This window comes from Myxocyprinus asiaticus, chromosome 32 (genome assembly GCF_019703515.2).
Source record: "Myxocyprinus asiaticus isolate MX2 ecotype Aquarium Trade chromosome 32, UBuf_Myxa_2, whole genome shotgun sequence".
Classification (NCBI taxonomy): domain Eukaryota; kingdom Metazoa; phylum Chordata; class Actinopteri; order Cypriniformes; family Catostomidae; genus Myxocyprinus; species Myxocyprinus asiaticus.
Genome location: NC_059375.1, coordinates 7370421 through 7384275, shown reverse-complemented (window position 1 = coordinate 7384275; position 13855 = coordinate 7370421). Strand labels below are relative to the sequence as shown.

The following is a 13855-nucleotide window of genomic DNA, read 5'->3' as shown; positions in this document are numbered from 1 at the left end:
AAGCTGTGCATGGGATGTTCTTGGACTTTCCAGCATGACAATGACCCTAAGCACAAGGCAAGTTGACCCTTCAGTGGTTACAGCAGAAAAAGGTTAAGGTTCTGGAGTGGCCATCACAGTCTCCTGACCTTAATATCATCGAGCCACTCTGGGGAGATCTCAAACGTGCGGTTCATGCAAGACGACCAAAGACTTTGCATGACCTGGAGGCATTTTGCCAAGACGAATGGGCAGCTATACCACCTGCAAGAATTTGGGGCCCCATAGACAACTATTACAAAAGACTGCACGCTGTTATTGATGCTAAAGGGGGCAACACACAGTATTAAGAACTAAGGGTATGCAGACTTTTGAACAGGGGTCATTTAATTTTTTTTCTTTGTTGCTATGTTTTGTTTTATGATTGTGCCATTCTGTTGTAACCTACAGTTGAATATGAATCCTGTAATAAATAAAAGAAATGTGTTTTGCCTGCTCACTCATGTTTTCTTTAAAAATGGTACATATATTACCAATTCTCCAAGGGTAGGCAAACTTTTGCGCACAACTGTATTGTTTTATTAATTTTTTACAATGAACTGCAGGCTTTGCAAAAAAACTGTTATTGAGGTCGCATGGCGCCATGCAGGGGTTGGACGTGTGGGCAGCGAGCTCTGTGCACTTTGCTAGTTTTTAATTATTTTATGTCATAAACCGGTGAGATTCGATACACCCTGAAACATAACTGTTCTACGAAGTCAACATGGCAAAGAATTCAAAATCATCTGGCTCTGGAGATATTAAAAGACACTTAATGTGCACAAGCTGATACCTCTGACAGGCCCGCAGACCAGGGACTCAGTTTGGATGGTGCGGCGGGAAAAATTCAAAGCCAACTGTCGAGCATGTCTGTAATGCTGATGAAGGTTGTAGCGGGCCAGGAGGATCTTGCTGTAATACGTCGATCAATTATGGTGATGGAGGTGAAATTCTGTGACTTCGTTAAAAGATTGTCGGACATCGAGAGGTGGATCGATTATCTGGAGTCATCGGAGAGGGAATTAGCTGCTAATCCGCTAGCAACCAAGACAGATTTGGAACGCATCTGGGAAAAGTTGGAAGATTTAGAGAATCATAGTCAGCGAAAAAACATCCGAATTGTTGGAATTCCTGAGCGTGAAGAAGGTCGAGATATGGTGAAATTCCTAGACGAGCTCTTCCCGAGTCTGCTCGACATAAAAGGCCATTAGCTGGAAATCGAGCAAGCTCACAGAGTCCCAGCTCGGAGATCCACGGAAGGAGACAGGCCCCGGTCAAATTTCTGAGATCATCCGATAAAGATCTTGTGTTACGCAAGGCAAGGAGCAAAGGAGAACCACAAAATTTTCTTGTTCCCAGACTTTGTGAATTTGACGAGAGAAACGTGATCGATTCAAGGAATGCCAGAAACTCTTACATCAATGTAAGATCGCTTCTGCACTGATATTCCTGGCCAAATTGAGAAGTCATGGTGTGTTTTTCACGTTGCCTCCAAGTGAGCTTGTCTCGCTGAACATACAGCAGCTGGAGTTTGTTTTGTGGAATAACACTCCTTCGGACAGTTGTGGATGAATCTGCCCGTTCTTTGTGTTTATGCCTCCTATTGGCTGGAGTTTGTTATGTGGAGTATTTTGTGCAGGTCGTTGGAAGGATTAGGACATCTGCTGCACTTATGAAACAGCCGGCTCACTGAAGATTCGTTTGACTGTCCGCAGTTGTCGCAGGGACTCTCGCAGGCGTACATGGACTGTTTGAGTTTAGAGCAATGGAAGCCGGTTGGCACTGTTTTTCTTTTTTCTGTTTGTTTGGTTCAGGGGGAAGTTTGGGGTTTGATTGTTGCACTAATGGGGAATGTGGTCTTTATAATTTTATTTTTGACACACAATCTATTTTTTCTAATATGTCAAAATGTCAAATGTTAATGAGTGGATTGTCTCTCTCCACATGGAATGTGAATGGGTTGGGGCACCCCATAAAAAGAAGGAAGGTTATTTGTAAGGGTAAGAAGTATGATATAATGTTTCTTCAAGAAACGCATCTTTCCCCGCAGGAAGCTGAAAAATTTGTGAAGATATGGGGTGGGCATGTTTCCTTTAGTGCTGGCTCAAGTAAGAGCAGGGGAGTCATTACATTGATAAGTAAACATCTACAATTCAAATGTCTCAAACAGATTAAAGATAAATTAGGAAGAGTCATTATTGTTTTAGCAGAAATTCAGGGGCAAAGGTTGATTTTGGCTAATATTTATGCACCTAACACTGATGTTCAGGGCTTTTTTATAGGTCTTGAAGGAATGTTGCAAGCCCCTAGCACCCCTCATGATATAATATTGGGAGGAGACTTTAATCTTTTTATGGACTCAGTCCTCGATCATAGTGAAGCAGAAGTGTGTAAGCCCCTTAGAGCAACATTGACATTTCATTGGATGTGTAAAAATCTTGGTCTTACAGATATTTGGAGACTTTTAAACCCATCTGGGACTATACATTTTTTTCATCAGTCCATAAGATTTATTCTAGAATAGATTTAAGATCTAAGTCCCTCATTTCATCTGTTGTTGATTGCTCAATTGGAAACATTTTAGTCTTAGATCATGCCCTAGTGTGTTTAGAGGTGTTGCCACATATGGAGAAAAGGAAATCATATAGTTGGTGCTTTTTAATGTATGCCTTTTGCAAAATCCTGAATTCCAACAAATGTTAAAGGCTGAAATCAGTGTTTATATGGAGACCAACTGGTCCTCAGTATCCTCTGTGGACGTGGTTTGGGAGGCAATTAAGGCAGTTCTTAGAAGGCGGATCATAGAGTATGACTCATTCACCAAAAAATCCAAAGCACGAGAACTCGTGGAGTTGGAAGGGAATATTAAAAGTGCTGAGGCAGAGCTTAAGTGCCGAATGTTGTCTGATGACCGATTGAAATACAGATATAATACTATTTTGTCATAGAAGGTGGAGTTTTGGCTATTCAGGGCAAGACAGTCATACTTTGAGTCAGGGGACAAAGCAGGGAAACTTTTGGCTAGATATATAAATCAGAGAGAATCTTTTTCTACCATTCCCTCAGTGAAATCTGCTGGTGGTGAAATATTTACCTCAGCCAATGATATTAATAATGCTTTTAAAGAATTGTATCTTGATCTTTATAGTTCCACATCTTCGTCCACCGATGAAGATATTAGAAACTTTGTGGAACCATTAGAACTCCCTAAACTGACGAAAAAAATCTCTTGGTTCTGAGATAATCTTGGAGGAGCTTTCGGGGCCGCAGCTCTTCTGATAACATCAGGTGTCTAATCAATATCATGTGGTCAGTGGCGAATGATCAGACTCCGGTCGCTGCCATCTCACTTGACGCTGAAAAGGCATGAATGGGATATGGTAGAATGAGATTATCTTTTTAAGATTTTGGAAATATACAGGTTCGGGAAGACTTTTATTGGATGGATTAAGTTACTTTATAGAAACCCGGTAGCGGCGGTACAAACAAATGGATTAATTTCAGATTATTTTACTCTGAACAGGGGCATCCGGCACGGTTGCCCTCTTTCCCCATTATTGTTCTGTCTTGCCCTGGAACCATTAGCAGCTGCGATAAGACGGGAAGATGATTTTCTTGGGGTGATGGCGGGAGGTATGGCACATAAGCTTTTGCTTTACCCAGATGATATTTTATTATTCATCTCTGACCCCACTAGATCAATGCCTTGCCTCCACAGAATTATTAATTCCTTTTCTAAATTCTCAGGATACAGAGTCAATTGGTCTAAATCCGAAGCTTTGGCTCTGACAGCGTAGTGCCCAGTAACGGCTTTTCAGCCGGGGCGCTTTCCAGTGGCCCAAACACGGCATTAAATATTTGGCCATTTTATTCCCAGCAAATTTGCCTGATTTAGTTAGAGTTCATTTTGACCCCTTAATAAAAATGTTTTCGAGCTATGTGGGTAGGTGGGCTCCATTACATTTATCTATGATTGGGAAGGTTAATGTTATTAAAATGAATTGTATTCCAAAATTCAACTACCTGCTATCACTCCCTGTAGATGTCCCCCTCTCTTATTTCAAGCAATTTGATAGCATAGCAAAGTCCTTCATTTGGAATGGTAAGTGTCCCAGATTACATTTCAATAAGTTATATAGGCTGGTTGAAAAAGTTGGGCTAGGCCTACCCAAGGTTTTTTTTTTATTATTATGCATTCGGTCTCAGACATTTGGCTCATTGGTCGCTTCCACCTGAGAGAGCCCTTCCCTGGTTTGGTATTGAACAGGAAGTTATTGCCCCTATTTTGCCATTGCAAAGCCTTCCTATTAAACTAACCGGAGAAGTTAAGTCACACCCCGTTATCTTGCATTTGCACGCGATATGGACAAAAGTGTCCAGAGTGTTTAATTCGGACATTTATTTAAATGTTGCCTCGAGCATATGACTAAACCCAAAATTATGTATTAATAAGTCCCCATTCTGCTGGTCAGAATGGATTGTGAGGGAGGTTATACGCTCGGTGACCTATCTGAGAGTGGAGTGTTGAGATCATTTGAAAATATGTTCCAACATTTCAGGATTCCTAGATCTCAGTTCTTTAGGTATTTACAGCTGCGCCACCTGCTCTGTACTATTTTTGGGAGTAGCATACACCCCTCTAAAAGGGCAGATACTCTAGAAGTGGAAATTACTGCTTTTGGAAAAGGTCATGAGGCATCAGTGTATTACTCCCTGTTAATTCAGAGTCTGGGGGACGGAGCTTCTAATTCTCTCAAGAGATAATGGGAGACAGATTTAAACTTTGTATTGGAGGAGGGAGTGTGGGCTAGGATTGTAAAAAACATCAAGTCTACATCTAGAGATTCAAGGGTGCCTCTGATGCAATTTAAGATTTTGCATCGATTATATTGGACACCCTCTAGATTGTATAGACTTGGTCTTAAAGACACACCCACCTGATGGCAATGCAGTTCAGAAGACGGGGACACAACCCGTGTTTTTTGGGGATGTGTTAAGATACAAGAATTTTGGTTGAGGGTTCAGAGATTTATGTGTGATGTATTGGACACACAATTTTCATTTTGCCCCAGACTCTGCATCTTAGGTGATGGGGCGGTCATTAATTTTGGGGATAGCCACTAAAAAATTTGGGTCCTAGCCAGAGTAATGGTTGACAGACAAATTATTCTTAGGGGGTGGAAGACGGCTGGGGTACCCTCGTTTCGGGAGTGGTGCGGGGAGATGGGCGGGGTGGCAGCATTTGAGGAGGTGATTTTTAGAAGGTTGGGAAAATGGGATTTGTTTAATGGGAAGTGGGGTGTATATCTGCCGTTTTTGGAGGGTTCTCGGAGAGGGGCAGTGGAGAGGGATTTGTAATTTTTAGTTTGTGTATGTGCATTCTTGTTTTTTGAAAGTATTTTTTTTTTGTTTTGTTTTTTATGTTATAATTGTAAGTGACCACTGTGGTGCGTGTTTGTGTTGGGGGAGGGGTTTAATTTATATAACTGATTCCGCATTTTATGTTGTTTATCTGTCTTGTGAATGGAATCAATAAAAAAAAATTAATAGAAAAGAAGCTGTTATTGAAGGAAGGGGCATTTAAAAAACTATATTAGACCTTACAGCAAAAACGAAAAGCACACAGTGCTGTTGTTCATTTCACATGCCAAGGGGGTGTTTCTTAAACACACTGCAGCAAAATGTAACCATTTAAAAGGATAGTTCACCCCAAAATGCAAATTCTCTCATCATTTACTCAACCTCATGCCTTCTCAGATGTGTATGACTTTCTTTCTTCTGCTGAACACAACGTTTTTTAGACAAATATCTCTGCTCTGTAAGTCCACACAATGCAAGTGAATGGTAGCCAGAACTTTGTAGGTTCAAAAAGCATATAGAGTCAGCAGAAAGTAATCCATAAGACTCCAGTGGTTAAATCCACATCTTCAGAAGCGATATCATAGGTGTGGGTGGGAAACCAATCAATATTTAAGTCCTTTTTTTTACAATAAATCTCCACATTCACTTTCACATTTTTCTTTTGTTTTTGGCGAATCACATTCTTTGTGCATATCATCACCTACTGGGGAGGGAGGAGAATTTATAGTAAAAAAGGACTTCTCACCCACACCTATCATATCGCTTCTGAAGATATGAATTTAACCACTGAAGTCGTGTGGATTACTTTTATGTGGCTTTCATGTGCTTTTTGGACCTTCAAAGTTCTGGCCACCATTCACTTGCATTGTATCGACCTACAGAGCCGACATAATCTTCTTAAAATCTTTGTTTGTGTTCTGCAGAAGAAAGTCATACAGATCTGGGGCCTATACCATGAAGCTAGTTGAACAAACTCAGGGTTACAGGATTGGGTTTGAGTTGACAAAACAAACCAATCCAATCAGGCTTAATTGGTACAGTGATGCTGCTCATCAACTTTGTCAACTTGGGCATTGATCCAGAGTTTAAGGTTAGTTCATGTGCGTGTTCACGTGAATAAGTGACGTTTGCAGCGTACAGCCTATCGCATGAAACGGAGAGTCAGTGGGATTTACTTCTCCGCTGAAAGCTGATCATTTTGAAAATATGAAGAATTTAAATACATTTACACAGCACAAGAGATTGTTAAAAAAATATGAAAAATTAAAACGCATTTACACTGCACAAGAGATCATCATGAAATCATTAAGAATTAAAACATAATTTGTGTGAACAAAGGAATTATTTTATATGATCAGAGGTATTCATTTACATTGGGTGCAACTCCTGCTTCTTCCATTTCATCACAAAATGCATGTATTTGCCTTGTCTAGCACTTATTATGTGTCAACACTATCATATAAAATAATAATCTGTAGCCTACTGTCATGTCACATATTTATTGTAAATAATATAACAAATCTAGCTTTCACATTGATAAATTAAAGTGATTTTTAAATCCATCTATTTAATTGTCACCACCATCACATAGAAAATCTGACAGAGTTAACAGCTGACAGTTTTAACAAAAGAACCATATTTTTCATATCACCATGTGTGTGATAGTAGAAGCAGTAGCCATTTGTTTTGCTGGTGTGGCTAGCTAGTAATTATGCGGAAAATTATCTAAAAGTCCTAAACATTTTCTTGTTGACATATCTGGTTGTGATACAGAAAATACATGATATTTCCAGCTGCAACAGTAGTCTCGGGGTGGGAGTGAGGGTGGAGCTATAACATGCTATTTACAAGTTCATATTTTATTCGATTGAAAACACATTTCACGGGGATATTGCATGCTTTGTTTATCATAATCCCTTTTATTTATATCTTTTAACACGATTATTCAAGTGTTTTATCTACCACACATTAATGTTAAAAAACTGTCTCTGGACAGGTTGTTCCAATAAAATAGCCTAAACTGAAGAGGTGAGACACGTGATATGACTGATATGAGTTTAATGGAAGACCGTTAATTATTTTTATGACATTTTTTTAGCCTCATTGTTCAATGCAAGTAAACTTTGGTCAAATTAAAATATCAGGCTACAATAAAACTCTAATGTAAAAACACAAAGAATGAGGATTCAATAACAATGGGGATGAAATGTGTTTTATTAAACACGAAAACATATGCAGTGGTAACAAAAATCACTATAATCCAAGTTGTTTCTTCTTAAAAAATTGTGTTTGTTTGGCAGTAAAGACATCATTGAGAGATGTCCAAAAACTAAATTTACATTTCAATAACTTGCTAAACAAGTAAGTCTTTATATTAGTGAAATACTGTGCAACGAATATAAATCGGTAGTTACAAAACAACTTCAGATGAGCATACATCCATGGGGAACCTTTTTAATATGTCCAGTATCATTTAAACACACTATCTGATAAAAATGTGTGCATTGCTGTGACTGGGTCATTGAAGGGTCATTCTGAATCGTTATATCTAGGGTATTTTAAAAATAAATACTAAGAACTCATTGTGAACTTATTACAGTTTTACTGGCAAACCTCTCTACTTAACACTTCCGAATGGTAAACACAATATCCCTGGGGAATGGTAGATTTATTAAAGCATGACAACAAATATACTGTATGCATCCACAACAGTAACAGAAAACATATCCAAGCAGTTAGCGAGTAAACTTCACCAAACAAACAGATAACTTCAGCCATGTAAACATCCGGCCTCGACTGCTGGTTGTAAACTTACTGAGGTGACGGAAGACTTTTGACTCTAACTTCCGCCCAGAGATTGCAGCCCTGACGCTTCTACTTTTAAACTTCTGATGCTGCTGTGCTGCAGCTGGATACTCTTAAGTGTTACGAAATGAGGGAGATGACGAGAGCAGGATCTAAGAGCAGCTACTTTAATGAAGATAAAACAAAATACAAAACAGGATGCAAAACAAAAGTAAATAAATGGGACGGAAACTGGAGCATGAACAGGCGACAAACACTTAACAACTGACAAAGGTAAAACAGACATCAGGGCAATATATACACAAGGATAACAAGGTCAATGAAACACAGGTGAGAAACAATGGGGAACAGCTGGAAGTGATCAGAGCAAGGTATTATGGGAAGTGTAGTCCAGTGGGAACAGATGACAGAGGCAAAACACAGGGCAGACAACAGTGAATCGTAACATAACCCCCCCCCCGCCCCCCCAACGGGCCGCTCCTGATGCCCAAGGAGGGCAGGAAGGGGAGGCAGGGCCAAGATGAAGCCGGAGAACAAAGAGTCCAGAGCAGAACAAGTTGGTGGTCAAAGGACCCAGGACACCAGATAGGATCAGGCAGACGACCATGGGACCAAGGAAACCAGGGCAGATCAGGCAGTCAACCATGGGGCCAAGGAAACCAGGGCAGATCAGGTGGGCGACCAGGGGACCAAGGAAACCAGGGCAGATCAGGCGGGCGACCAGGGGACCAAGGAAACCAGGGCAGACCAGGTAGATGACAAGGGGACCAAGGAAGCCAGGGCAGATTAGGCGGTCGACCATGGGGTCAGGGAAACCAGGGCAGATCAGGCAGGTGACCAGGGGACCAAGGAAACAAGGGCAGATCAGGCGGGCAACCAGGGGACCAAGGAAACCAGGGCAGATCAGGCAGGGGACCAAGGGAACTAGGGCAGATCAGATGGACGAGGCTGGCAATGTGGGCACTGACAATTTGTGAGGACGGGTCTTCGTGGCCTTACGCACAGACATCATGGTGGATAATTCAACTTGGTGACCGGGGCCGTGAAGGGCTTTGAGACAGGGGCCACGGAAGGCTTGGAGCAAGGAGTCGTGGAACGCTTGGCTGTGACATGGCGTGGAGCAGACTCAGATGTGGCTGTGACTTGCCGTGGAGCAGACTCAGATGTGGCTGTGATTTGGCGTGGAGTAGACTCAGACGTGGCTGTGACTTGGCGTGGAGTAGACTCAGACGTGGCTGTGACTTGGCGTGGAGCAGACTCAGACGTGGCTGTGACTTGGCGTGGAGCAGACTCAGATGTGGCTATGATATGGCATGGAGCAGACTCAGGCGTGGCTGTGACATGGCATGGAGCAGACTCAGGTGTGGCTGTGACATGGTGTGGAGCAGATTCAGGCGTGGCTGTGACATGGCGTGGAGCAAATTCAGGCGTGGCTGTGACATGGTGTGGAGCAGACTCAGGCATGGCTGTGACATGATGTGGAGTAGACTCAGGTGTGGGAGGCTTGGAAACCAGGTTCAGGGTAGGGAGAGGAGGATCCTCTAAATCAAGAGTTTCTAGAGTTAAATTCACATATTCCTCACATGTATAGTCTCCTGTCGCCGGCAACTCCCTCCAATGGTGTGCGATGAGTCCGATTTGATACAGGGATTTCAAGTGGGAATCAGCAAATCCCATGTATCTGGCAGCAGTGCTAAAAAGATGTGAGTATTCTCTGATGGGTAAATTCACTCGACTCAACTAAATAAAGTAAGCCGCTAGATCCATATCAGTCGTGGTCAGTTGTTCTATTACGAAATGAGGGAGATGATGAGAGCAGGATCTAAGAGCAGCTACTTTAATGTGAAACAAAACAAAAGTAAAAAAACGGGACGGAAACCAGAGCATGAACAGGCGACATCAGGGCAATATATACACAAGGATAAAGAGGTAAATGAAACACAGGTGAAAAACAATGGGGAACAGCTGGAAGTGATCAGAGCAGGGGATTATGGGAAGTGTAGTCCGGGGGGAACAGATGACAGAGGCAAAACACAGGGCAGACAACAGTGAATCGTAACACTAAGAAAATACAAGAACAATTACTTTATGTAAAATTATAAAAAGCTATAAAACTCATCAGAGCCTCTGTGACATTGTTGAACTCATAGCAGGTGAAATATGAAAAGAGGACTTTCAGATTGTTGATCGCTGACTGTAATATTACCTGATTTTATAATTTTTTTCTGAAATATCTGACGGTGTTGACAAAAAGGAGGCATACCTTTTCCTTTTGTCAGGACTCAAGATTAATATTTCTTTTAAAGGAATAATTCAACCAAAAATTTAAATTCTCTCATCATTTACTCACTTTCATGCCATCCCAGATTTGTATGACTTTCTTAGATTTTTAGAAGAATATTTCAGCTCTTTAGATCCATACAGTGCAAGTGAATGGTGGCCATATCTTTGAAGCTTTAACAATCACATAAAGGCATCATATAAGTAGTCAAGTCAAGTCATTTTTATTTGTATAGCACTTTTCACAACACATATTTTCAAAGCTGCTTTACAGAAAATCATGCTTTACAGAAAACGAAACTGTAATATCTATAAAGTCTTAGAGTCATCATTGTGTAATTGTAAATTGTGTCTAAATATAAATAATTAAATAGTTAAATAATAATAACTGTATTTAGAACCCCAGTGAGCAAGCTGAAGGCAACTGTGGCATGGAACACAAAACTCCATAAGATGTTGGTTTATGGAGCAAAATAACCTTGGGAAAAACCAGGCTCACTGTGGGGGCCAGTTCCCCTCTAGCTAAACAACATGAATATAATGCCAATATTAGATATTTGTGTGCAGTGTAAGTCATGGTTTAAATTTGTAAATTAAATAAGTGTTAAGGATCAGTGTTTAAACAAAGATTTTGTATGAACTAAGATTAATGACTAATGTCTTTGAAGTCCATCCTGGGTTAACTGCAGAAGTTCACATAGATGCATTGTCCTTTGTTAGTTGGCTGATGAAGGCTTATGTTGGCAATTAATTGATAGTCTATGTATTCCATTTCAAGAGTGTAGTCCATCAATAGACAAAGGTGATGCAGGCAGAGATCACTGAGGTGCATCGCAGTACAACCTGCAGGTCATTTCGGTGAGATTCGGTGGGGTCCATCCAAAGTCCAAGGTTCAGGCAGTGGCATATGATGTATCCGATGTCTTACAGTGGAGTTGGCATCAGTTCATCCTCTAAAGTCCGTCGTAAAAGACCGAAGTGATGTCTGGCTAGCACCGGCTGTAGTTTGTCGTCATCATTCAGCGACACGTAGCAGTGGAGTCTGACACCAAGCTGGAATGGAGCTGGATCTGGCCGGCTCTGGTAACCTCGGGATATGAATAATATTAGCGTAGATGCCATTCAATTTATTGCAGTGTTATAGATTATGAGAAATGTTTCTGAGAAATGTTTCTGGTTCCAGTAGACCTAACTAAAGCAGACTAATTGTGAGTTGACGGATAAATTAGGTGTATGCCTGGCTAAATAGATTAGTCTTTAGTCTAGACTTAAACTGAGTGTGTGTGTCTGCGTCCTGAACGGTGTTAGAGAGAATATTCCATAGTTTTGGAGCCAAACAGGAAAAAGATCTACCTCCTTTTGTGGATTTTGATATTCTAGGTACTATTAACAGGCCAGAATTTTGTGATCGTAATGAACGTGATGGAATATAGTGTGGTAGAAGGTCACTTAAGTACTGTGGAACTAGACCATTCAAAGCTTTGTATGTAGTTAACAGAATTCTAAAATCAGTATGAAATTTAACAGGTAGCCAATGTAACAATGATAAAATTGGGCTAATATGATCATATTTCCTGGTTCTAGTCAGCACTCTGGCAGCTGCATTTTGAACCAGTTGAAATTTATTTATTGAACTTGCTGGACATCCTCCCAGTAATGCATTACAATAATCTAGTCTTGAGGTCATGAACACATGAATTAGTTTTTCGGCATCAGCAACAGAGAGCATGTATCTTAGCTTAGCAATATTTCTGAGGTGGAAGAATGCTGTTCTACATCCATAAGACTCCAATGGTTTTATATACACTCACTTAGTACTTTATTTAGTATGTACACCTACTTATTCATGTGATTATCTAATCAGCCAATCGTGTGCCTGCAGTGCATAAAATCAGGCAGATACGGGTCAGGAGCTTCAGTTAATGTTCACATCAACCATCAGAATGGGGAAAAATGTGATCTCAGTGATTTTGACCATGGCATGATTGTTGGTGCCAGACAGGCTGGTTTGAGTATTTCTGTAACAGCTGATCTCCTGGTATTTTTATGCACAACAGTCTCTAGAATTTACTCCGAATGGTGCCAAAAACTAATAACATCCAGTAAGCGGCAGTTCTGCGGACAGAAATGCATTGTCGATGTGAGATGTCAACAGAGAATGGCCATGGTTTGAGCTGACAAAAGCTACGGTAACTCAGATAACCAATTTGTACAACTGTAGTGAGCAGAATAGCATCTCAGAATGCATAACACGTCAAACAATGAAGCGGATGGGCTACAACAGCAGAAGACCACGTCGAGCACTTTATTAGGTCAGTGTGTGTATGGTTGCAAAATTCCTGAAATTTTCAAAGTTGGAAACTTTCCATGGGAATTAACGGGAATATATGGGAATTAATAGGAATTAATGGGAATGGAAATTTGCTAAATTGCAAGTCAGCCTATAACAGGGAAATTAAATGTAGTTGAAAAAAACATCTTGCAGCATAATCTTGGTTAAAACAACCAGATTTAATGCAAATTCAGTTGAATTTCTACCCTACGTATTCCTCAATCACAAGCACACAGCACACTACTTACTGCAGGCTACTTACTACAGCAGGACTATTGAAGCCACACTACTGCATTGAGCCCAAGGACTACATCCAGTCAAGTAAGTTTTGATGATATTACTAGGGTAAATATATTTGATCTATGTATTAAAATTTAACTTGCAAATACTAAATCAAAATGTGTTTATACAGTAGCTAACTAGCCAGTAAATCAGATATGCTAAATGTAAGCTAGCTAACACCATTTCATTGACAATTTAAGAGGCTAGCTATCATGGTTCTAGCTAGCTCAACTGTGACGCTGTTTCTTCTGCCTTCTGCTAGCCAGTTTTCTGTTATCATACAAGAATGTAGGTTATAGTTTGATTTAGCATGCTGATTGAGGAGTGTTCATCTATTCATCTAGCCTATTTCTATTCATTTGTCCAGCATAAATTGTAAAATATTTTTACCATTCCAGAATATTCCAATTGTTTAGCTAACTATTTATATATCTGTGCATGGCATTGCATTAGTGTTTTTTACAAGCTTTTTTCTAATCTTATTCTACAGAACAATGCAACGTGTGCCATCTGATGTGTGGATACATTTCACCTCAGCCAATGTAGAAGGAAAGACTGTGTTCATTTGCAAATACTGTGCAAATACCAATGTTAAGAATGCCACAAAGATGCAGCAGCATATAGCCAAGTGCCCGAAGTTTTTTCCAATATTTCCAAAATTCCCCAGCTTCCCATGGAAAGTTTCTGGAAATTTACCGGAAATGTTCCGACCCTTTGCAACCCTAAGTGGGTGTATGTCTTCTGAAGCGTTGCAATCACTTTGGTGAAAAAACAGAT

The 13855-nt window shown here is 40.4% G+C and overlaps 1 pseudogene; it reads left to right on the top strand.

The window, feature by feature from the left end:
* Positions 1-13855, top strand: part of LOC127422862 (myoferlin-like) — a 74351-nt pseudogene that overhangs the window by 40710 nt on the left and 19786 nt on the right.